A 22962-nucleotide genomic window follows, 5' to 3' on the forward strand; every position below is an offset into this window, starting at 1 on the left:
AGTTGGGGCAGAAAAACTTGCCGTTCCATAGAGCAAGCGATGTACGCTTCTATCTGTGATGTGTCTCTAGAAGACCTTATATTTACAATTAAATTCGTTGAAGGGACATTCACAATAACTCACTATACTATCTCAGCATTGAATGAGATTAGCATTGCAGAAGATGCAATTCTAATTGATAATTTAACTGATAAAATGAGTATAATTTAACTGAGATTTTAGGTTTGGGGTGTGGATTAAGTAAACTAATCAGTATAATGAGTGTTTTTCTTAGTTTTGAGCAAAAATTGTGGAAATTTTCAATTTTTCAAAGTAAAAACCTGTTTGAAAAGCAATAGTTCATGCATTCTTTAAGAATGTTTTGAGTATGATAAGATGAAGATTGAATTCTGAATTGTTGGATTTTGATCAACTGATTAGTCTATCACTTATAGTTCTTGCATTCAATTGATTACGAGGAAGTTTGAATATCATGTTGATCTAAATCACAAGACATTCAATTTGCTTTCTGAGAGTTGTACTAGAATTACTGATTGTTAGTATGTGAATCATTGATAGATGTTGAAAATTAAGTCTGGAGAATTTTATCTACCTTAAAAGATGAAAAGAATCAGTTAAAAAACAGTGATCGAGATCGACAAAAAGGTCATGTATGATGAAAAGACTGTAAAAGAATGAAAAGGAATAAAAAGTCTGAAAAGAATAAATAAATAAAAAGAGATCATCGATATAAAATAAAAAACTGAAAAAAGAAGGAAAATGGGATAAGTTTGGAATCAGTACTTGATTATTCAATTAATCTTGAGGTGATGAGCATGACTAATATTATGTAATGATAGTATGTTTTTATGGAAAGTAAACTGGAATTCACTAAGCACGTTAGAAAAACTTGATATTTGAGCTTATGCTCTTAAATGATTAATGAAGAACCTATTTGATTGATTGCTCACTTGGTTCGGCTCTAGGTTTTCAAATTTTCACTTTTGCTTCTTTGGATTATACTCATTCATACTCATCTGCACAAAAGATTGTTTTCCGAAAGAAGTTTTGAACTTTGAGAATGGAAGATTATTTGACACATGTTTTGCTCGGGACTAGCACAATGTTGGTTGCAGAGTGTGTTAAGTGTCAAATATTGCATATTTTTCCCCTAATTATATCTTAGTTTTAGGAATATGATAATGCTTAATGGTATATATTATACATGTTTGTGTTGCAAGGTGAATGTGAGAACTTGGATTGAAAAGAATGCTAAAAACATGGATTTGACGCTCAAGAATCACCAAGGAAAAAGATGGATCTTAGGAGACCAAGAATGAAGAGTTCATATGCCAAAGATCCAAGGAAACCAAGTACAAAAGATGAAGAAAAGACTTGAAAGACTTCAAAATTTGTAGCAGAAAATAGACAAGTTTGATCTGACTGAAATCGCACAAAACAGTCGAGCGACCAAAGATGGAATTCAGAAGTTAATTTGGTCCAAATGAAACCCAGTTTAGTCCGACCAAAGGGAGGATTCGGTGCGACTGAAAGTGCACAAAAAGCTCCAGCGCTGAAAGGAGTTAATTTGGTTCAACCGAAGATTAATTCGGTCCGACCGACAAGGTAAGTTTGGTCTGATTGAACCTAAGCTCAGTCCAATTGAAATCGGACAATTGATGAAATAGAATCCTGTCAAGCTTCGGACTCGACTTCGGTTCGACCGATGCGTAACGTGAAAAGGCCGAGCTATATGTCCTAGGAGAGGAGGGGGGGTGGTGAATAGAACTATGCCAAATAAAAATTAATAAGCGGAATATAGACAACAAATAGTAAAAAAGAATGTAAATAGAAAAAAGAAATAACAACCTCAAAAATCAAGTATTGAGAGGTTGATACAAACTTGGTTCTAAGGACAACCTAATACCAAAAACTAATGGTTTATGGCAGGACAACCTTACTAGAACGTGGGTGAGTATCAAAAACTCAAAGTCAAGAGGATATGAAAGAAATAGAAACTAATCTATTACAATATTCATCATACAATGCTGAAATATAAAGATTACAACATTCACATCCACAAATACATCCCACAATCTTAAACCATAAAAGATAAAGAAATAAATCACACATCCACCAAACACAGAGAATTATAGTGGTTGGCTTGTGTGTACACCAACTATTAATAAGAACTACTCCACTCATAATATCGACTCCCTTGGGATATTAGCGTTCACTAATCAAAATAGGTTTCTCAAGGTTCACCTAAAACCTTCACAATTGTGTCTTTAGATGGGCTTACACAATTCAAAAACCCCTTGCTTTGAGATTTTCCGGATCACCTCAGACAAAACCAAAATAGAGATTTTCTGGAACAATCTCATAAACCATAAATAAATTGAATTACAGAAAGAGTAAAAACTTATCTGTATGACGATTCTGAAGTAGCCCGGTAGAACCAACTTGATGACGATGTAGATGTTTAACGTTCAGTCTCATAAGTGTATATGGTTCTAAGTCTAGATGATTTTTAATAAAATCAGCAAGGGTTTTGTATTGATTTTGATCTCAAAGAAGGGTAAATTAAATATCCCTTTTCAAAATGAGAATGGAATAGAGAATCAAAATAAAAAAAAAATAAGAGCTACTTTCAAGAATCTTAAATATGCACAAAATAGCTTAAAATGTACTCAAAATTATCTCAGAGTGATTGCTTAAGAATGATAAGAATTAAATAGAAAGCTATGAAATATGAGCACTATTTATATGTGAAAAATCGATTCGCACGACTGGCCTTTGGTTAGCTATGACGGCCTTATCCAAATAGATTTTCAAAAATTCTGACGCGATAATATTTTTCAGTCGCACGACTGGCCTTGTGGGTCCCACAATTGGTCGAGTGGCCTGCTCGACTGGTCGTGGACACCACACGACTGGTTGTGTGAGTCCAGATTGACTGGTTGTGTGAGTCCAGATTACTAGCTGGAAAATGAGTCGAGCATTACACGACTGGTCAAATACTATTCACACGACTGGTTGAGCAGTTTACAGGATTGGTCATAGACTAATAGAAAATTTTCAAAAATTCATAACAAATCTTGGACTGGTCGAGGAAATACTAGGACTGGTCGAGCCAGTGCTAGGGCTAGTTGAAAGAACAAAATTTTACACTTATAAAATGACCAAAATGACCGACCGAAAGTATGAAATGATTTAATAATGATCTAAGGTCAATTTAGGTTAATCATACCTAACTTGTGAGATGGAACATATAAACACTTAATCTATCGATCACTTCAGTAGCTTTAATTCTTGCGATCTTCAAAGCTTGAACTCGACATACCAAACATAATATTCAACTAGGTCTTGACTTCTTGGACTTTTTTGGTTCCAGATCTCGAACCGTAATGTTCTTGAAAACTCTGTCTTCACTCAATATATAAAAGTCTTCATTTTCTTCCAGTTTGAAGATCTCGGTAAGTTCTTCGTAGATATTGGCAAAATAGATTCAACATGAACAGAACGAACGTCGAAGATTCAATGTGAACAGATGCACAAGCTTGATACAAATCAAGATACAAACTTGAATTGGTTTGTCACACCAAAATTTTACAATACTTAGGGTTTATCAACATAGCACTTTCATAATGCGGCTACGTAAGATGAGGCAGTTTCGTGATCGGATTGCAGAAATTCTAAGTCGGTGCGTAAGATGGAGCTTCACAACTATAAATAGGAGTCCCTAAAAGTTCGTAGGTATCTTCTAGGGTTCAAGGAGTGGATTTAAAGGGTGGAAGAGCTGTCGCCAAGAGTTTTTCTTCTTCTTCTTATTTAGTTTTTATTCATGTTTTGTTTAAGAGATTTTGGTTTAATCATGTCTATCGTTAACTGAACCTCTTAGCTAGGGCTAAGAGGTGAAGCTTGTAGTATGACTGGGATGTTTATCTTGCTTTGATTCTCGTTTATATTGAACTTCATTGATTTCTAATTGATTTTAAGGAATATTTTTAGTTTTTGATGGTTTATTGTGACTCAAATTACAGTAGACGCTGCGATAGCTTTAGATATCTTCTCTTCCTGTTTAGAGATTGTGGGATATGTAAATCCTGTTGTTCACTATCATCTCCTGGGCATGGTAGGGTGATGGAATCCCTTCCAAATCTTCACAATTCTCATCCTTTAAGGCTAGTTCAATGAAGAGTTCAAAGATTTGATCATCTCCTCTTCCAACTGGATAAGATAGGACTCTGATTCTAGTTGTCTCTCTTGAATCAAGTAAGGTAGCATCTTGATAGCTACAATGGATCCTTGGCACCCCAGTTCCTACTTTGAAATTCACAAGTTTCAATTACATTATTTACAATTACTCTCTCTATTATTTTAAATTTAGATTTAGATCTTCTTCTAGTTCTAGTTCTGGTTCTTTTTAGAATACATACAAGTTTAGTCCCTGTGGATTTGACCTCGGTCTCACCGAGATTATTACTGTATCACGACCCTACAGTTGGGGTTGTGAACAATATTCTTTGATATGAGATTGAAGCAGGACGGTTGCAGTTACTTAATTTTTGTCAATTGTAGTATGGTACAGGCATAGAAACCAAAATTTCCTACAACTCTCCTTTTCATAGGCAAATCTAAAGTGAACCTTCAAACTAGTTTTGTGTTGGATACGAATATTAAACAAAAAGCAAATACAAAACCCAATTAAGACATTGAAGAATCTGTGATGGGATTTTGATGAAGGGAGATGCTTCAATCGATGGCGTTGGGACTCCATCATATTTAATATGCAAAGAAAAACAACAAGCAATTGCATAATCCAATCAAAACATTTAAAAGAGTTTTACTTAATACCATTTGTAACTAGGAATAGATCGAAAGAATAAAGAGCATAATGTGTGTGTGCGCATGCATATATCTATTATGGCATCTCGCAAAAAGAATTTTGGATGGAGTCTCAACACCATAGACTAGTGAAGAATCTCACTTCAAAATAACCTCATCAAAAAACATCCTCTAGAATTGATCACTTTCTTTGACTGGTGTTATTGCCTCTGCTTTTGCAAGTGGTGAGTAATATGCAATCATGTCCAGTATTTTAGATTTCATGCATACCTTCTTAGCTGTATATGCTACTCGGATGTTGCACCGTTACACTGTGCACACCTTCTTAGTTGTAAATGCTAGTTGGATGTTGCACTATTACACTGCAAATTGTAAATATCATTTCTAAACATATTTTGAACTGTCAAACATGATTGGACATTTGGAAGATCCCATTTAGATACCAACATGTGTTTATTTATATTCCCTAGTTGGGATGTCTATGGCTCACACGGCTATGGTCATTTTTTTCTTTTTTTTTAGTTTTGGTAGTGAATTCTTTATCTCAAGGAACTTGTTTTTCTACCATGCCTGGGTTTGAGAGTTCTAGTATTGTTTCTGCTTTTGGCCTTGCTGATTTAGGTTGGCCTATGCATGCGTTTTTTAACAACTCTTGTGACTTTCGTGTTCTACTCATTATCTTTTGTATTATGGGTGCTCATGTGAGTTCTGATTTGCATGATCTTTGGATATCATCCTGCAGGCCTGGTGTATGCTTCTCAATGATAAGGTCTCTTTTAGGATGAAGTGGTCATAATATTCAGATTTACAGGTTAATGGTATGGTAGGCTTCCCACTCATCTATTCATTGGTTGAAATTTTGTTGTCATTTGATGATGGGATTCTTGAGGTAATCGTTCACTATACTTAAGGTTCTTTAATTTCAATGCATGATATATTTACCTTTGCATCCATATTCTTGGAATAGGGATGTAAGATGCTATTACTTGTGTCCATGCGAACAATTTCGAGCATTCTGCAAGTTGAACAGAAACCTTAGTTGGGCAAACTGTCTACCAAGCTGTTGATCCTGCTTCGAACCAAAATGTTGTGCTTTATCTTTTGAACAAGTTTCATTTGATTTGACAGAGTGCATGAAATAGCATCCAGAAGCATCTAATTGGGGGATTGGGATCTCTAGTTTTAGAAAAAATGCCTCGTTTCAAGATTACCATGGACTCAAAACTTTCAGATAGGTATTTTTTTAAAATATGTTTCAAACTTTGAATTTATTTCTATAAAAGCACCTATCTCTGATGTCCATTTTTTCTTTTGATGTTCGTTCTTTTTAAATAAGCCACAGTTGTTTGTACAATTCAGGACCTGACTCTCATATGAATAGTTCAGTGCATTCCCAACCAACATCAAGGAGCTCATCCTTCATTTTGTTTATAATATTTGATATAAACATCATATTGTTTCCTTTCTTCTATGTTGCCTGAAGAAAACTGTTTTCGGTGGACATCCTACTAAAGCTGACTACAAACATATACCTTGTGCTGTATTCTGGTAATTAAAATATTCCACCTAAATTTCGAAGTTATTTTACATGACACTGCTGTATTCTGTGTGAAGTAAATTACAAGAAAAAAGTACCGCTGCATAATTAATTATTTGGAATAAACTAATTCACATATCGATTGATAAATGTGTCAATGTTGTGTATCCTCTACTAAACCAGACACCAAAAACTCCTTGAAAATTCCAATAAATATCATCTGCATGCCTTGTTTCAAGATTTTTACTATGCGCTTTTTCCTTCCCCAAAGGTTTTTTTGTCACTTTCTCTTTTAGAGCCCCTTTCAATATATGATCTTGGTAGATGTATGTTATATATTCCAGTCCACTAAGGTGGAGCTCAACCATATGCTTCGTGAAAGCTAATGAATTATCTTGTAGTATCCTGAGAGGAAGGAATGTGCAAAATTCTTACAGAGGGAATCAAACAACAATCACATTTCTTTAACCAAGGGAGCTAATGTGCTTCTTGCATTGAACATAGGGGAACCTTGCCTTTTTTTGTGCTTATTCCTGCATGATCTGTGGATATGTCATATGTATAGTCACTTTGCTCATGGGACCCCAGTAGGAGGCCAATGGCTGTAGAGGCCCTCCAACATTCAAATGCGCAGTATGCTATCAAGTCATCAGCTGTCAAATATTGGCAGAGTGGTTCTCTTTCTATTTGTATGTTTTCTTGAAAAGATCTTGGCTGCAGGTTGGACATGAGATGCAGGTAGCATTCTACCTCATCCAGAAGTATGTTGATATGCAATCTATTGGAACTAAATTATAGATAATATCTGCATTTTCTGTTGAGCATGTGAAAGGTTATATTTATATTGAAGCTGATAGGGAACGTGATGTCGTTGAGGTATTTTCTTGCAAATGTAGAGCACTTTCATTTCTTCTTTTTCCCTTTTTACATGCTTCCCAGACTAATTAGGAATGGAACCAATTTTCAAAATAGGTATGTAAAGGGCTTTGTAGTATATATTCTAGTAGAGTGGTGCTGGTTCCCAAAAATGAAGTTTTGTATCTGCTTTCTCTTCAAATCAAATCAAGTGAATTTTCTAAGGGCACATGGGTCCGCGTGAAGTATGGGAAATACAAAGGGGACCTTGCACATGTATGAGGTGTCTTTTCTTGAGATGAGAATTAGCTGGCTTTCTGCTAGTTTTAAAAGTTCTCTTTTATCTATACATCTTTTTGTAGGTTGTGGCTATTGATGATGCATGGAAGAGGCCACCGTAAAGCTGATTCCAAGGATCGATCTCCAAGCCATGGCACAAAAATATGTATGTAATTTCTTTCTTCCAGAAAATTTATGTGGCAGTGATTTTGGAATTGTGAAGCAACTACTGTTGGTTGCATGCTATTATTTTCTAACCATACTGGGATTGCTCTACAGACCCTCATCCTTGTAGTAATCATGTGGCGTACTGACCGGGAGAAAGAGGCAAGTGTATATTGCAACACATTTCTATATTCTTTGTTAGTCATCTGTCTTCTTAATGATTTAATTTTCCTTAAGCTTTACTTTATCAGCATAGCTAGACGTGAATGAAATTGACTTGAGGAAATGCATTCCCATGAGGCAGGGAGGTTCAGTTTTTGAACCTTGTTTCTTTATCTATGCAGAGAAATAAGGCGTGGGTTTTCATTTACCCCAAAAATATATGAGGTAATGCTTTGATATTTTGGAATGGTTTTCTTTGATTTTTTTCTTTTTTTAATATTAGAGTGTAATTAAATTAAGAGTTGTTGTAGATGCCAATAGATTCTCAACTTTCTAAATCTGTTCCTTTACTACTATTATTGTGATCATTATGTAGAAGATTCTTGCTTAGATTCTGAACACATCATAGATACCATCCAGTTTCATCCATGTCAAAGCAAATCATAGAAATGTAATTAATGAACCCGATTCACCACTAATATTGGTCACGTATACACTTGAATGTCACGTGTGAAGGGTGCATATGGATGGAAGGTCGTGGATAAAACACATGCATCAATGCAGGGCCAATAGATGTAATGGAATTCGAGTTACAACATTTGTTGCATTGATAGTTTTTGACTTTTTAAGGATAGGATCAAATGATTAATTATTTTCCATGCATCAATTTGTTGAATGCTACTTTTTCACTCTCTCTCTTTTTTTTAAAAAAATTTTATTTTCTTGTGTGCAGGATTTTAATCAATTTTGCCTGAATTTAGGCCTACAAGCACTTCAGCCTTTTGACGCCACTCGTGTTACGAGTAGACCATATAGAGAATTTGTTTTTATTTATTTGAGACCATTTTTAATTTATTGTAATAAATATTATATTTTTTTTATTATGAAGTAATATAAATTTTATTTAATATTCAGTTTTAATTGTTTTGCATCATTTTTTATGTTTCAAATATTTAAAAAATGTAGCTTTTTTCAATTGAATTATTTATAATAAAAAAATATTATTGGCCTACTGGGGCCTTTCAAATCTATATAAAGACTTTATTGGCGCCTATGTGGATTTTTATTGGCGCTTTAATATGGGAAAAAGTGTTCAGAAACAGTACTTCTCTCGGCGCTTGGATAGAGTTCTACCGGCGCTTTAAACTTATGCCAGCGCTTCTGTCAGAACTACCAGCGGCCACCAAAAGCGCCGCTGAATATAGAATGAGCGCCGCAAAGGCTACAATTGTCTAGCGCCTGTGAATCTTTTACTGACACCCCAAGCGCTAGGAAAAGAAAACGCGCTACTTTTAAGGCTTTTACGAGCGCTTAAAAGTGCCAGTAAAGGTCCTTCTTCTTGTAGCCAGCAGCCTCCTCAGTCATTGCATGTTATCATACTCCTCAGCAACAAATGAGTTTGTTGGAGCACATTGACCCAAGCAAAGTTGGAGATGCAAAACCATCTGTAATATGGACAAGCATTTAACTACTACACTGAAAATTTATGGTTTAATGAGTCAAATTTTAGCATGATACAAATGCATACCTTTGAGGAAGCTAGTCATTCGAAAGTGGAAATGCAACTCTTTTGAATGTCAATCCAGAAATTGGCAAAACGTGTGACATGTATAGAACCACTACTCCATGCAAAAAGTTGGATCCATCATGAGGATCACCTGTCCCAAAAATCACGCCGATTCATTAGGTGGGCCACACTTGCATGTTGGATGTCCATTGATTCCAACAGTATGTCCCACCAATGAAGGGACTAGCGTGATTTTGATGCTAGGCGATCTTCATTGTGAGTCTCAGTCAAATGACCATATATATATATATATATATATATATAACACAACGGTGAGTCTCCATCAAATGCATTGTCCACTACCTCATCTATTGTACCCATACTCAATTCCCTTAGGCCTAGATATAGGTACACCAAAACCCAACCTGACCCTTTGAGAGCCCCTACATATATACCTTAAGTTTTACAATCTAGCACCAGTAAAGTCATTCCAATCGACTGTGTAGCAAAAAGTGAAAAGCAAAAAAAAAAAAAAAAAAAAAAAAAAAAAAAAAAACAAAAAGTAGTGGTCAAATATAAAAAATACAAATTACAAATAGTGACATAAAATATAATAACCATGCACAAGAACAAGGTATTTTAATAATACTGTAAGGGAATGTTAGGTAGTTGGGGAATTTATTCCCTGGTTTTATCTTTCCTGGGGAATGTTAGTAGTAGTATTTCTTGGGGAAGGAATAAAGTGGATTTGTTGATACACCAGGTTAATTTCCCCATTTTTTGAGGAAAAGTTGTTAATGGAATTCCTATCAAATGTAAGAACCCACAAAAAAGTGCGAACCAAACTTCTTCTTCTTCTTCTTCTTCTTTTCTTTTCTTTTCTTTTCTTTTTTTTTTTCTTTTTAATGAAAGCCAAGGAATTGCAAAGCTTAGAAATATATAACCAGCAACCAGACACCCCTTAAAGCTTAGCTAGTTGCAAAAGCCTTGGTTGCACAGAGCATGAGTAGAAGGGGAGGGAATCTGATGCTAGAGCAATGAATAATCATAGACGAAAAAATGTTAGTGAGTTGTAAAGGCCTAGGAAGTGGAAGCAGGAGATTAGCATAGGGAACTAGCATAAAGCACTCAACGTCCAATGGTGTAGATTAGCTATAAACTTTAGAAGTCAAACCAAATTCGGACGAATACACAAGTGAACAAAAGAAAATTTGCATAGACTATGGTTTGTCACTTCCTTTTACTTAACATGGAAGGAACTGTTGGATTAGCTATAAACTGTAAATTAATCAAATTTGCATGAATGCATAAGAGACAAAAACAGATAAAACTCCTTAATCTCTAATACATATGAACAAGACCGATAAGAAGTCTATTCAACAAACAAAACAAGAATGAAATGAAAGACATGTAACAAATCAACCACCTGTAAACATGAACCACTTAACTCTTAACTGTTGCTTCCATAACTCATCCAGGCAATAATATTCTGCTGATGCATCCAAGATACTCCAACATTTATCTATCCAGCCATTAGTAGATCAACAGTTACTCCCCTATACAGAGTAAAAACAGAAAATATTAGATTCTCACCTTGCACGAAAAGAAAAGAAAATATTAGATTCTTGCCCTACACAAAAAGATGAGAACTGGATATGTGGAGCCACAAGAAACTATGTAAATAACAAAACAATGAAATTCAAGTAAGCTAACATGTTCAAGGTCTGTAAGATCTAGAAATCTACCTCACGAAAGTGGGAAAAGAAGAAGAAGAAGAAGAAGAAGAAGAAGAAGAAGAAGAGAAGCTAAAATATAGTGAGAATCAGCAAACAAAATGTAAAGGAGCTAAAAGACCCTGGCTACAAGTTCCAAAACCCAATTTCAGGTTCAAGATGATGACACTGAACCATGCAGCAAAAATAAATACATCCAAGAGATGATTGTCTATAAAGATGAATTGGATCCAGGGACTCTCACTTCTTGCCAAGGAACTGCCCCATACAAGCTTCCTATTGGCCACATTTGTGTAGTTAAATAATGATAGAAATCTAGACAAAAAAAATTCACTAGTATCAAAGAAAGCATAAAACGACCTTGCTTTTGTCAGATAAATAATGTTGGCTACGGTCTCTGAAGTTGTTGCCATCGGATATACTCCAACGGTCACGACCATTATAATAGTCATCTCGTCGTAAATTGCCAGAAAACCATGACAAATCAATTTCATCTGTAGGCACCTCATCCATAACTTCAGCTGACAAACAATACTATGATTAGAAGATCATTGGATTGTAGAAATGAGGATCTCATGTCAAATGGACTGAATAGAAAGGCTCCAGAGTAAATATAACCAACCTGCCTACTTGACAACACTCTCAAGCCTAACTGTGTGTGGCTGTGATATGAATGAAATCTACATTCAGACAACAAAAAAGTCTAAGCAATATGAGAGAGGCAGAACACAAACCTCTTGTTCAGGCCCAGCAATTTGAAACTCTCCATCCATCATTAAGTTTTTATTGGCAACATTTATTTCATCCACAGATGGGCTAGGCAGAACTGTAGGCTCCTGTGATTTATGATCCTTCTTGGAAGGATCATAATTTGAAGTCATATTGACCATCACTGAGATCCTTGGAACTGGATGGTTTCCATCTGTTTGGGAGAATAATTCCCGCAACCCTGTTACAGTACAAAGCAATAGGCACTGATTAATTACAGAAGAAATACCAATATTGGGTCATGAAAATAACTCTTGCAACAAAATGTGAGGAAAGACGAGCAAAATTTCAAGACCACCATAAGTTCTTAGAGGTATCCATGTTAAACATACCCCTCATGTATCCATGTATCCTACTCGCATATCAACCAAGACGTGCTTTACAATCAATTTTCCTGTGTGGTAACTAGTTCACCTCATACCTGTTGAGAATAGGCAGGATTCCACTGCTGGCCTGGTGCTTGAGGAGCCTGTGGCCAAGCTTGAGGTTGAAGTCCATAACCTGCAGCCCACTGGTTCTATGCATTTGCATGTATATGCACCTATGAGCGATTGAGCTTGTCAAGGAACAACTACTTAATAGGTCCTGACTATTAAGAAGATATCAATCAAATAATGCATATCTTCGGGTTTCCACGTAATCAAATTAGCAGATTGAGAGAAGCACTTCAGATTTCTCATGAAAGTAGAATAATTTCATGTACAAACACTTGATTGTTGGAAGAAGTGGAGAATAGATCTCTTGGCCAATTGGGTTGACCAAGATCATTCAACCACTTTATTCTAACATTAAGATGTGGCAAACCCTGAAATTAGACCATTTCCTCAAGCTAAAGTGGAGAAAAGATGATTCTGCTATGAACATGAACTATCATCCTACACATATGAAGATTAAACTAGTTGCTTGTGATCTTTAGTCATTGTACATGTACCATCTTCATAATAATATACCTTGTAAATCACATTGATATGATTTTACATAAAACCAATATCTATCATTTATGACATTTGTCTTTATTTATTTGCCTATGCTAAGCCAAATAACTTATGAAAGAATACCAATAATTTGTCTAATCATCATGTGAACCACCAGTTCCTATCTTTTAGAATAAAAACTTGCTCATGATCTACATCCAATATCCACGTGTGGATTGCTTGATGAGTAGACTATCTTGATTTTTGTATGGACATTTTGATGGTGAGCCTCTCTACCTAGTGTTCAAATGTCCCACAAGCTTGCCACATTAGAATTTGCATTACATGTGAAGATGCAAATAGAGAAGGGCGTGTTAAGAGTTATAAATACTAAAATGTGATAAACTGTTGACATACTCATAAATCATAATGTACATTGCATTGTAGCTTAGATTGTGCCATGATTTTTTTTTAAAAAAATGCTGGCCTCACATGTGGAAGTATATATCATAAAATGCTCTAGTTCCATGGCTCGATTTAGACAGATTGTGTTTCAACTATAAGATCATGTGTTTGAGTGCCCATGTGGTGTGATGTGGGTGTGTGACCGTGTAAAAAAAAGTATATTGTGTAAGTGCAGGGTTTATGAGTCCAAGAGTCACTATGTTATGAACCCCAATGGTTTATGAGTTCTAATGCTTTTGGCAAGTTGGTTAGGCTCTCAATAATTGGTAAAAGAGCCAACACCACATACTATGTTTGGGTCACGGAAGAAGCCAATTGTAGCTGCACAAAGTAACTGAGGACTAGACTAAAAGTAGCTCTGGTCTCGTGACTATTTGAAAACCAGTAGATTCAACATGTCGTGTGAGTCTCTAGAGGATAGGCAGTATAAAAAAGGGGGCCATGCCACACCTAGCTAAAAGTAAACATATACAACACTGAAAAGCCAAAACCTGTAAAAGGCCTATGCCTGAACAGAGGACAAATAGCTAAACTCACTTGACCACTCAGAACAGTGGCAACCGCTACACAAGAGCTAGAATTGCGACTAAAGATCTGTAGCAACTTCATCGGATTGAAAATTCTTCCCCATGCACCCCTCCAGTGCAAGGAGCAAGCAAGCGGATAAGAAGTAGACACTGCACCATTGTTCTAGTAACCACAAGATTTTCAGCAGCCAGCAACTCAAACAAGAAATGCATAGCCCACTCCTGGAGTAAAAACAATTCAATGACAAATAGAACTGCAAGCAGCCCATAACCAATTTAGAACATATGATGATGTCCTATAAAGAGAATAAGGGACATTGATGTTTTTCTCATTAAAAAATTTGATATTTAGAAAATACAATAAAAGTAAGAGTAACTCTACATAAAAGCACGACAATGATGAAACGCTATAGTGTGGTCAAAGAGAGCAATTGGTGCATCTAGATAATCCATATGGTGGACCAATTATACTGAACAAACAGTAGAAAAATTACACCCAGGGTCAGGAATTATGCCTAATTTATTTGGTTTTCAAACCTTCGAACACCCCTGCAAGAAAAAAGAAAAGAAAATAAAAAAGCACTAAAAGTGAGCAATGTTTGTACCACTAAAAGTGAACTGTTTTGCTCAATTGCAAACAATAGTTGCTTCCACTTCTAAATTGAAAAAGACAAAATAGAGGAAGCCAATAGTTAATATTGCAAGCCCTAAATTCTTACCACCTCCACGCTTTAAAGAATGCTTTCCAAAGAGCACAAAAGAATGCAGGCATGTGTTGGTTTCTTTTCTTTTCTATTTTTTTTTTTTTTTTTTTTTTTCCATTTCCCTTCTTTAAATACTGTTTAATGCATTGGATGTAAGGAATGTTATCACATGTTGTTTCATTTTAGTAGATTTTTTTACATTATAGGATTTGTTCTCCAGAGTTTCTAAACTTTTTGTTTTTTCATCTTCTATTCAGGATTGAACCAAGGTGTTAGTGGTCTTCCACTAAAGGGATGACCTCCACTTGTGATATTAGACAAACTAGGCTCATGACTACCAAATCCATGCATTCATGGGGTGCCTCCTCTTGTGATCCAAATGACACCATGCCAAAGCCATGCATGTAACTTTTGGGAAAATTTACTGAATGTCTCCACTTATGATTCAGATGAAATGAGAAAAGATCATAATAGAATTTCATGGCAAGAATGGAGGAAAAATATTATTGCATTTGGTACACATGATAATCAAGATGCATATGCATTGAACGAGAGTAGTCCACACTGGTTTACAATGAGAAATTCAGAATTCTTAACATTGCCATTAAGGCCTATCCCAGTTATTTGGGATAGGCTGAAATTCATACATGAGATGAAATTAGAACATTTCAATGAGTATGCATACCTCATCAAATTGAACACTTCCAACTCTTGATAATTGTCAGCAATTAGATGCAATATTTTGCAGCTCGCCACAAAAAAAAGAGTTAAAAACATGCTTCAATATAATTTTTTTTTAGATTCAACAATATAAAAAAAATGTATAGAAACAATAACAAGGAAACATTTTCATGCATTATATACAGGGTTGTTTGCTAGATACTTAAAAATGAGTTCATCTCATTTTAGTTACTCATAATATGTATTAAAGATAATGAATGTTGGTTATTAAGATTCTTTTTAATCCTAAAATGTGATCTCTAATACATGATAAAGATTGAAAAATATGAGATGAACTCAATTTAGGCATCTACCAAACAGTCTCTGAATATGGACAACTTCTACATTCAATAGAGCACCACTAACAAACCCGTATTTGTTTAATGCTTTGTAGCTCTTCAGCCCCGTATTGTTGAGTCTCAGCCTATAGAAATTGAACAATAATAAAATCAGGACAAGATATACTAGTGTAGCATCAAAATACTAAATTCATGAAAGAGACAAAACCTATGAGACACGACATGGATAGAGTAAAATGGGCTAAACAAGTGCTATTCTAAACACTTGAGTGTCTTCCTTTGCCTTCCTAAGCTTCAACAAACCCTTGATCAGCCCATGGTAAACACTCACATCAAGCTATCTTATCCCCTCCATAAACCAAAGCAGCCAATGTTGCATTAGCAGCACTTATCCCTCTCTTACGCATTTCGTCAAACACCAATTATGCTTCATTCAACTTCCCCTTTCTACACAACCAAGTGATCAACAGATTTCCATAAAACAATCCTCAACCATAAAAATGCTATTAAAAAATAAAAAAATCAATAGATTTTCAGCAGAAAAGGGGGGAAAAGTGAAGATCAAAGGGATGGATCTAACTGTCTTCGTCCTTCTCAAACATGCCAAATGCCTCCTTGAACTCAGAGATCTGATCATCCCCAAACTCACCTCTATTAGCGTCGATGTCGGCGAGGAGGGCAAACTGACCATCTTCAACGAAAGAGAGAGAGAGAGAGAGAGAGAGAGAGAGAGAGAGAGAGGGAAATCGAGATCGAGAGCAAGAGAGGAACAGTCGATTGAGGAGAAGACGATGGAGAGATAAAAGTATTCTGTGGAGAAGACGAGAGATTGGTTTTTTTAAAAGGGAGAAATGGTTAGTCAGTGGGTTTTTTAGGGAGGAGATGAGAGAGAGAGAGAGAGAGAGAGAGAGAGGTGAGGCGATTTGGGTTCCGGGACTTTTACAACATATTTGTGACTGCAGGTCATTTAGGGGAACTATCTGTCAGCCACTACTAAAAAAGCTCTGGTTATTCCAGCATTTCTTATAGTGTGGACATGGGATGTGTTTAGTGTGGCCGTAGTAGTTGTTGTGGAGGCTGCTAGACATAAGATGAGATGGATGTTGCTGTGGAGGGCCACTACATGCCATGGCTCTGTTTTTATTTTTCTCAGTACAGCTGTGATGATTTATGGGTTGCTTATTTTTGGATTGCTTTTAGTCCTTGTCTAAGCTTAGATTCCTTGTAATTGGTTCTTTTTGTGTCGAAGAGTGGTGTTGTGCAATAGGTAAGGGCCGACACTTTTTTGTGGCACTCAACAAAATGGTATTTTTCAAAGACCACTTGCATTTTACTGTTATGTTCATAGATTTAGTTTCATTGAAAGCTTTTAATCATCCACTGATGCTGCAACTGATGTTGGTATTTTTGAAATTCTGATTTTTAAAGGACGGATAACTTCAAATGATGTGTATTAAGATCAGATTCAGCATTTCCTAATAGCAATGTCTTTGCATGTTTGCCGATATATATGTAGGCAAACAGATAAGAGTCAGATATACTTCTTGGCTGTTTGAATTTGCTTTAATTGTTGGTTTTTCTTCTATACATCTCACATCTCTTAGGATTTTCTGTTGTAGATTGAAAGTGTATCTGGAACATTGGTTATGCGCTGGGTTAGCGCTGTGTTAATTCACAGTTAGGGAAGAATTTTAGGATGGGTCGAACGGGCCATTCAACAGCAGGTAATTTCTTAAGTTTGTCCAAAACCAAACACATTGCTCAGTGCTTCTTCATTACATTATTAGCAGTTCATCACAAACAATGCTTTTATTTGTTAAAGAGTTGATTCGTTTGATCACCATTTGCTTCACAGTTGTTACCCTCTTCTACTGCTCTCTTTACAATCATGTGGTTATTGGGTATCTATAGTTTCAATCATGTGGCTACAATCATCTTGTTCTTCTTCTTTCCTTTCTTTCTTTCTTGATTGTAACTTTGTCATTGTTCTACTGTGGAGCAGGGTGCTATTCATGTAGCTTTTTTGGTGGCCATCAGGCCCATGTTCCCAGCACTCTAGAGCAGCCCTTATGGGAAGAAAATCCTTTCAAGCAACAGCATGGAGAAATAATTTATGCTGTTTAAGGAAGTTCTATGAGCGGGTAATCACTTTTCCTTTTTTGTTCCCAAATGATCGTTAAAAAAGGTGTGACACTTTTTCATGGGTCATGTGGTTACTGCACAGGATATCATGCAACTTCAAACAATCTGCCTTCCTATGGCTGAAGCATGACGTGACCTCTCATCCAAATAGAACATAATGGATGGGTTGAATGTCTGAACCACATTTTAACAGACCCTGTAAATAATCAAGAATAGGTGGGTATCTAATTTGAGCTATTATATATAGTATGGTCCACTTAAGTTATAGATTGACTTGATTTTAGTCCCGTGGCCCACCATAAAAGGGCACATCTGATTGATGGGGTGGATGTCCAACTAGATTATAATGGGCCCACCCAGCTCAACCTCAAAGGAAGCTTCCCATGGGTGGTGAGTGGGTGTTTTCAACAAGCTTAAACATTGGAAGGACATGAGATGCAGGCCAAGTAGATGTCACACACAACATGATAGGCTGGTTTTGTACCCATTGCACACAACAGGTGCTATAAATAGCGATCTGGAAATAAAATTGCTAAACTTTCTTATACAAGACACTACAACAAAACTAACCTTAGCCGACCGATGGGGCTACCCGTCACTGGCAGCCAATTTTAACGCTTACAGGTAGGTCCCTATTAAAAAAAACCCTAATCTAATGAGCCAAATCTTCCTCTCTCTCTCTCTCTCGCGATCTCCCTCTCTCCCTCTCCCTCTCCCTCTCTCTCGTGATCTCTCTCTCCCTCCCTTTCTCTGCCTCAGCCTCTCTCTCTCATTCTCCCTCTCCCTACCCCTCTCACTCTCCTTCTCCCTCTCCCTCTCACTCTCTCTATCCCTATCTCTTTCTCTCTTTCTCTCAAAACCCTACTCTCTCTTTCTATCTCCTCAGCCTTCTGCTGCAACATCAAGTATCTCCCTCTCTACTCGATCTACCGCACATCAAGGAGCATTCTGCTACAACATCAGGTATCTCCCTCTCTCTCTCTCCTTATCTATTCATATCAATTTGGGCATTTTTTTGGCATTTTTTATCCTTCAAGTAACATTGTCCAATGATTTGTGTATTAGGAATATTTGAGTTTCGAATCCCTAATTAGGGATTTGTAGTGTCGATTCCCTAATTGTGGATTAGTGTAGAGGTGTTGTCTAAGAGAAGATAGTCAAGTATTAGAGGTCTTTTTGGGCGTAGGGCTTTATAGATTTGCGGTTTTGATTCCCTAATTGTGGATTTGCAGTGTAGATTCCTTAATTTTTTCGATTTGGGCTAATTTTATTTGGGGCTTTTTGGATTTAGGGCTTTGTCAATTTAGGGTGTACTTTCTTTGATTTAACAGTATTTGGCCCTGTTTGGTAGACTCCTAAAAATGAGTTCATCTTTATGTTATGTTGCAAATAGATGAGTTCTTGCAATCATGGATATTTTGCAGCTTTCCTAGGTCAGAATCAACTATTGTGCACATTTCAGCACTATCATGAGTGGGAAATCTTAAAGCAGTTTAGTCATATAGATGTTTTTCTTCTTTCTTTGAAAAGATTAATCATCAGAGTGATAGTAATTAGTGTGTTTGGATGCACAATTCAGTTGACACCATGTAGACCATCAGGGAGACCCTATCATGGAGGGTCCATTAGTTCAAAAGTCACATCAGGGAGGCTATACCGTAGCCTAGACTATTTAAACCATCAGAGCAGTAGCCTATAAATAGGCACCGTGACATGAAAAGTAAACATCCATGATTAACATGCAAATGAGGAAAAAAAGAAAAAGAAAAGAACATAGTCCGCATGGGATTATTGAGCTATGGAGCAACAATCCACTATGGCCTGCTTAATTAATGGTTCAAATCTGGTAAAAGTTTGACATGTGAAATGGAAAAGGAAAATTGACCAGCCTTGTGAGTCATGATTCACCTTAGAAGGTAAAAAAAAAATAAAAATGTTTAGATGTTAAATCATTATTTGGATGCTCATTTCAGGTTTTGTTTATATCAGCATACATGAATGTTTTGGTTGTTCATTTTAGGTTTGTAACATCTTACATGTTTGAGCTCAGACTATAATTGTTTATTTGGCCTATTTGTGCTTCCAGATTCCTATGTTGATGCTGAGAACAAAGCGTTTCAGCATCTTGAGAAGATTCTAAGTTTTCCTAGTATCTTACTTTCTCTAACCAACATATGACATGAAAGTTTCATCTACCATATTTATTGTTGTGTCTTATTACTTGTTAGAGTGTCTTTCATGTTGATTGTGGTTGGGATAAATTGTGGTTGTTCTTAATTCCACTTTCACACGAAATGTATGCAGCGTGGTGTTTATTTTGAGATCACATACTCTCCGCTTATATCCGATATTCATGCCAGGAGACAAATGCTTCCAGGTGCCAAGGTGAGAGTACCTACTCATCACAAGTATTCTGATTGTACCACCCACCCAAATAGGAAGATGTATTGTCATAAATGGGCAATTATGCCTTTTTTAAATGAACTATAAATTGAAATCAAAATTTCTTTTGGAAAGTGTGGAAACCCATTCTTGGCTTGGCTTAGTTTAGAAAGTCTATTAAACTGGTTCCAAAGCGATAGTGAGTTCATTTATTGGGATGGAATCAATTGGAGGTGTGGCCATTGGGCTGAAGGTCAATTTGCTCACTGCAAATATAGTAACTCCAAAATGACCCTTGAACATTCGATAAGGTTTGCCTGTTGAAGTTGTGCACTGTAAAACCACTATGAATCTTATCTATTGATGACATGGATGATATCCAGTGATATTGATGATCTTGACCGTAGATCATGGATAGTTTTCCACTATTAATTAATATGTGGGTGTATCATAAATATACATGACATTGGTTGAAGGAGAGGAATTTCTATAGTTGTCCCTGGGAACTTGAGAGTGGACACAATGGTTACTAACTAAGGGAGATTTGTGAGCCATGGATCTTAGTACCGTGTTGTACCATGACCACTTAGAAGATCATAGGATAAATGTTACTCTATATATGGTAGGAGACTATTTATAAGAAAGTGGAATATTCTTGGTAGGAGACTATTTATAAAAAAGTGGAATATCATTGATATACCATGCAACATTAAACCTTCTTTTCTTCAGATGATAGACGATCTTTAAAGTTCATGAAGCTTGATATCGTGACACATAATGAAGCTTGAACTTGTGATCTTTTGAAGCTTGATTTTTTAGGACTCGAGTTGTACTTCATCTTGAGTCTTGAGTATGAACAGTTCACTTGTTTGTTGATGTCGCTTTAAGACATTGAGCTTTGAAGCTTAAAGGAGTGAACAATGTACTTGATCTTGCATTTCTTTGAAGTAGATCTTGTTCATGTCTTGAAGCATTGTCCTTGTACATGTGATGCATTGCCTTGAATATATATATCAATGTGCTACACAAGACACAGATTGTGGTTTTGGCACTACAAAATTTGACAATCAAAGGAGCATGAGACCATAGCATTTACAGGAACCGCGACGACGGTGAGGTCGCTAGGGTACAAGTCTCGGGTCGAGCCGACTCTGATATACAGGATGCAACTTATGGTCACGTGCAAGCACCAATTAGAAGTCGTGGGTCACCCGAAATTTGACGGTGAGGATCGTGAGAGTCTAAGGAACGGTACGGACTAGGAACAGGCCTTACACGAGATACATGAGTCATACTATCCAGTCATGCATCAAGCTTGTGCATACCGCGCGATCATGTGGGGTAACTCCGTCTCATAAGGAGTCACATAAATATCTCAGCCCAATGACATATTGTAAGACCCTAACCCAAGCATGCACGTCTTTCCTTTAGGTCTCGTGGTCCTACCGGTCAAATTCCGATGACCCGTGACTTACGGATAGTGTTTGTGGTCATCCTCAAGTTTGATCAAGTAGACCTGACTCAGAGTGACTCGAAACCTATGCCATTATTCTGCATCAGCACCATGGTTCTAACACCGCGTCCTGTGTGTAAATCTGACGTGTACATCTCAAGTTTTAAGCAACATTCAATATAGACCCTTGATCTGTGGGTGGTGGACCCCACTCGCACGTTCTCCCATGCAATTATGGTGCCAAGGCTGGATTTTTTTTTAAAACCTACTACCTAAGTATTGTTTGTATCACAATAGGCCCGCATGATTACTTTCTCTACCTTAGGTAAGAGAAGTAATCATGACATAGCTTAAAAAGTCTCTCTCTCTCTCTCACCCTCTCATTTCTCTCTACTCCTTCCTCTCTCCTCTCCCTAACAACCCTCTAACATCTCCTTCTTCCCCATTTTCCATCACATTCTCTCCTAAATATCCCCCCATCTATCCCTTCTCATCTCATCTCAACCGTTGATTCATGTTTCTTGGAGTCTCTTGATGAAGGTGATATAACTTTCAAGGTTGATCCCTAGGTGGGTGCTCCTTTAAGATAAAAATATGATTCCCATGGCTTAGATCTTCTTCTTTCTTTCATAAGGTAGGTGTAGGGCCCACCAATCAATGGTGGCGATCTTACACAATCCCATGGGTGTGGCCAACGACCTACCATGTGCATGCATGATCCATGCATGGGGCCTTTCTATATGGGCCCCATCATGGTAGTTTTTCTTAATTTCATGGCATGATAGGGTCATCTAGACCTTAGAACCTTGGTGGGGGTAGCATTCCCACCATAGATTTTGATTCTAGGCCCATGCATGTTTAAGATCTATGTTGTACATGTAAATCTATGCATGATGTATGGTTGTGATTGATCTTGAAGGGCTCATAGTGGTGGAGTCCTTCTTATGGCTGGATCTTTGTTTTTCCCTTGTAGATAACCTCTGATCATGGTGTGGCCCACCTTGTGGACCAATAAAAATCCAGATTGTCCATGGAGGTTGGACGATCATGATAGTCCACTTTGGACTTGTGGCCCCAAAAATCCACCTAGATGGGGCACATGCAAGGGGTTTTTATTATTGGGGAAGATCTGGATGTTTGTGGGGCCTACTAGGGTAGTCCATTCCATGATTTTCTGGGATTAAATCCTAATTTAAATAATTTTTATATTTAATTTTTTTCAGTTATATGTTGCTATCCAGAACTGTCTGGACAGATTTTTTGGGTCAACTTGAGGCCAAAATTTGGGGCTTTTGGTGAGGAGTTTTATACCAAATAATATATGAATTTTAAATGTGTATATCTCACCTATAAGCATGCCAAATTTTAGCCTCAAATGATCTCATTTGGGTCTCCATAAGAGTGGGCCAATACGGGTTTGTTGCTGGATTTTTCTGCTGTAAATTCCAGCAACATTTTAGTTTGGAAATCTTAAAATATAAAATAGTTTTTGTATTGGTGGGCCACTTTGGTGGACCCTACCT

General features: G+C 36.7%; 3 long non-coding RNA genes across 3 annotated transcripts; 2 read left to right on the top strand and 1 right to left on the bottom strand.

Moving 5' to 3' along the window:
• The first annotated feature begins 6896 nt into the window (after nucleotides 1-6896).
• Nucleotides 6897-8746, top strand: LOC131257443 (uncharacterized). The gene is made up of 5 exons (XR_009177406.1): nucleotides 6897-7240; nucleotides 7337-7495; nucleotides 7582-7664; nucleotides 8008-8050; nucleotides 8559-8746. It is a non-coding gene; the product is annotated as an uncharacterized LOC131257443 (long non-coding RNA).
• A 2658-nt stretch (nucleotides 8747-11404) lies between these two features.
• On the bottom strand, nucleotides 11405-11860 carry LOC131257444 (uncharacterized). The gene is made up of 3 exons (XR_009177407.1): nucleotides 11800-11860; nucleotides 11688-11727; nucleotides 11405-11586 (listed from the first exon to the last, which is right to left on the bottom strand). It is a non-coding gene; the product is annotated as an uncharacterized LOC131257444 (long non-coding RNA).
• Nucleotides 11861-16506: 4646 nt separating this feature from the next.
• Nucleotides 16507-17121, top strand: LOC131257445 (uncharacterized). The gene is made up of 4 exons (XR_009177408.1): nucleotides 16507-16614; nucleotides 16712-16767; nucleotides 16891-16974; nucleotides 17082-17121. It is a non-coding gene; the product is annotated as an uncharacterized LOC131257445 (long non-coding RNA).
• Nucleotides 17122-22962: the final 5841 nt, after the last annotated feature.

The sequence above is a fragment of the Magnolia sinica genome, chromosome 10 (genome assembly GCF_029962835.1).
Source record: "Magnolia sinica isolate HGM2019 chromosome 10, MsV1, whole genome shotgun sequence".
NCBI classification, from domain to species: Eukaryota; Viridiplantae; Streptophyta; class Magnoliopsida; order Magnoliales; family Magnoliaceae; genus Magnolia; species Magnolia sinica.